This window comes from Neophocaena asiaeorientalis, unplaced genomic scaffold, assembly GCF_003031525.2.
Source record: "Neophocaena asiaeorientalis asiaeorientalis breed wild unplaced genomic scaffold, Neophocaena_asiaeorientalis_V1.1 scaffold152, whole genome shotgun sequence".
Lineage (NCBI taxonomy): Eukaryota > Metazoa > Chordata > Mammalia > Artiodactyla > Phocoenidae > Neophocaena > Neophocaena asiaeorientalis.
In genome coordinates, this window is record NW_020185338.1 from 3,608,936 (window position 1) to 3,612,608 (window position 3,673).

General features: G+C 41.8%; 1 pseudogene; it reads left to right on the forward strand.

Annotated features, from left to right (window-relative positions):
- Positions 1–804: 804 nt before the first annotated feature.
- On the forward strand, positions 805–2,258 carry LOC112393885 (elongation factor 1-alpha 1 pseudogene; annotated as a pseudogene).
- The last annotated feature ends 1,415 nt before the right edge of the window (positions 2,259–3,673 follow it).

Below are 3,673 nucleotides of genomic sequence, written 5' to 3' on the forward strand. Positions count from 1 at the left end.
GGAAAAATAGTAGATGTAACAGTTCCTGGTGAAGGGGGTGGATAAGAATTACTAGGGCTATTTTCCTACTGGAGAAAATGAAGCATAGAGAAACAACTTAACCTCTTTGAACGGGTCAATTTCACAATCAGAGCTAGATCTCAGTTCATGGATCCTTATCTTTTGCTTTCTAGCAACTGGATCTCTTTAGGTTAATTCCGTTTAAAATCAGATACGGAAGACAGTGTAACTTTAAATGCAAAAGGTTAAATTTTCTTGAATGTTAAATTGGAATCACTCAGGCCATTTAAACTTAAAAATAGAAATGTAACATGAGGTATTCTCTTGATCAACAGCTCCTATGCTTGGTGATAAGAATGCAAAGAAGAAAAAGACAGATCTGCCCCAAGGGTACTTATACATGAAGAGTAGTTACAAGAAAGAGCATTGGGCTTGTGATTAGACTTGCTAGCTGTGTTTTCTCAGGCAAATTAGGAATCAAGATAGGATGGTGATTAAAAAGTGGGCTCTAGAGCTAGATTTCCTATATTTGAAACCCTGTTTCTGCCATGCACTAAATGTGAGGATCTTAGGCAAGTGGTTTAATGGCCCTGTACCTCAGAAATGTGCTTCATTCATAACAGAATAAGTGTTTTCTGTATGCTTTAAGAATTTTTGATTCTGCTTTAAGAATTTTAGACTCTGCTTTAAAGAACAATGGGATGGATGAAATTCATAAGAAATGTTAAGAATACATAGTAAGTACATCTTTAACCTATAAGACACGTTAAACATAGATAGAATAAATAGACACTAATGGCTTTTTCGCAACGGGTTTGCCGCCAGGATACAGGTGTCGTGAAAACCACCGCTAAACCTAAGCAAAAATGGGAAAGGAGAAGACGCACATCAACATCGTTGTCATCGGACACGTAGATTCCGGGAAGTCCACCACTACTGGCCATCTGATCTACAAATGTTGTGGGATCGACAAGAGAACCATTGAAAAGTTCGAGAAGGAGGCTGCCGAGATGGGGAAGCGCTCCTTCAAGTATGCCTGGGTCTTGGACAAACTGAAAGCTGAACGCGAGCGTGGTATCACCATTGATATATCCCTATGGAAATTCGAGACCAGCAAGTACTATGTGACCATCATTGATGCCCCAGGACCCAGAGACTTCATCAAAAACATGATTACAGGTACATCCCAGGCTGACTGTGCTGTCCTGACTGTTGCTGCTGGTGTTGGTGAATTTGAAGCAGGTATTTCCAAGAATGGGCAGACCTGTGAGCATGCCCTTCTGGCCTACACTCTGGGTGTGAAACAACTAATTGTTGGAGTTAACAAAATGGATTCCACCGAGCCACCATACAGCCAGAAGAGATACGAGGAAATTGTAAAGGAAGTCAGCACCTACATTAAGAAAATTGGCTACAATCCCGACACAGCAGCATTTGTGCCAGTTTCTGGCTGGAATGATGAAAACATGCTGGAGCCAAGTGCTAACATGCTGTGGTTCAAGGGATAGAAAGTCACCCGTAAGGATGGCAGTGCCAGTGGAACCACACTGCTTGAAGCTCTAGATTGCGTCCTGCCACCAACTCGCCCAACTGACAAACCCTTGTGTTTGCCCCTCCAGAACATCTACAAAATTGGTGGTATTGGCACTGTCCCTGTGGGTCGAGTGGAGACTGGTGTTCTCAAACCTGGCCTGGTGGTCACCTTTGCTCCAGTCAATGTGACAACTGAAGTGAAATCTGTTGAAATGCACCATGAAGCTTTGAGTGAAGCCCTTCCTGGGGACAATGTGGGCTTCAATGTCAAGAACGTGTCTGTCAAAGATGTTCGTCGTGGCAATGTGGCTGGTGAGAGCAAAAATGACCCACAAATGGAAGCAGCTGGCTTCACAGCTCAGGTGATTATCTTGAACCATCCAGGCCAAACCAGTGTTGGCTGTGCAGCTGTGCTGGATTGTCACCTAGCTCACATTGCCTGCAAGTTTGCTGAGCTGAAGGAGAAGATTGATCGTCGTTCTGGGAAAAAGCTGGAAGATGGCCCCAAATTCTTGAAATCTGGTGATGCTGCCATCGTTGATATGGTTCCTGGCAAACCCATGTGTGTTGAGAGCTTCTCTGACTATCCTCCTCTGGGCCGCTTTGCTGTTCGTGACATGAGACAGACGGTTGCTGTGGGTGTCATCAAAGCAGTGGACAAGAAGGCAGCTGGAGCTGGCAAGGTCACCAAGTCTGCACAGAAAGCTCAAAGGGCTAAATGAATGTTATCCCCAATACCTGCCACCCCAGTCTTAATCAGTGGTGGAAGAACGGCCCCAGAACTTTGTCCAATTGGCCATTTAAGTTTAATAGCAAAAGACTGGTTAATGATAACAATGCATCGTAAAACCTTCAGAAGGAAAGGAGAATGTGTTGTGGACCATTTGTTTTGTGTGTGGCAGTTTTAAGTTATTAGTTTTTAAACTCAGTACTTCTTAATGGAAACAACTTGACCAAAAATCTGTCACAGAATTTGAGACCCATTAAAAAAGTTTAATGAGAAAAAAAAAGAAAAAATAATAGACACTTATGTGTTAAATGTAGATTAAACTGATGAAACAAATGAGAGTGTTAATTTGTAGATAGAGAGTGATGGAAAGCAAAACCTTAAATGTTCACAAAGCATGGTTCAGCTTTACCTAACTCAAATTGGACACCCACTAGTATCTACCCATTCTAGCCCACTTATCCTGTGGTTAAAGCATGCACTGCTGCCCACCAAGTCATCACCGAGCTATAGCTGTGGCCATGCATACTTGCCTTTTCATCTCTCCAGTAGAACAAGCATTTTGGGACCATGAACCTTCCACCTCTGAACTTGCTTGTTTGCCCTCAACTCTGGTTCTTATAACCACACGATCTGTGGTGTAGGCAGTTGAGGCAAAGAGTCAGGATATAGGAGCCTTAAGTGACCCACAAGTAGTGTGGTCATTCTACCTGCTTTCACTAAATGTCTTAACCTACCTATTCTCTTTCCTCTTGCTTCTCACTGTATGTTTTAAGTAGATTTAACAAACTAAATGATTTGAGCATCTTAATTTGGTTTATGAGCATTTCAGTTCCAGGACCTCTGGGATAGCCTGCTAGGTTGTATACTTAGAGACCACCATAGCATTTCCCTACTACGTATAATATGGGGGTGATGATGCTGCTGAGGAGCAGGGTTATGATGACAATGATGATGATAATAGTAAATATTTTATGGGAAGGTTGTAGAGATCAAGTCAATTTAATTCAAGTAAGGCATAACTACATTGTCTTTTCAAAGAACATACAGACTCATTGGAGTGGAAACCAGCAATATATGCAACCAGGGATCACATTAATTTTCAGTCAGAAAAGATTTATTACATGCTAGAGATAGAGCACTTTGAGACAATGTCAAAGACATTGAAGGTAGTTCTCATTTTCCCATTTGAGGAAGTGCTTGATAAATATCTGTTGATATTGATGCAAAAAAAATGGTTTTAAATACAAACTATGAGATGCCAGAGATACAGAATAAATAATGCATGTAAACAAATAAGTTCAATAAAACCTATCTGGGTAATGGATACAAGTGAAGACACAGGACTGGGCAATTCTACTTCTGCACGCATGGTTGGTGAAGGGCTTTGCAGTCAGCAGCTCAGGAAAAGGT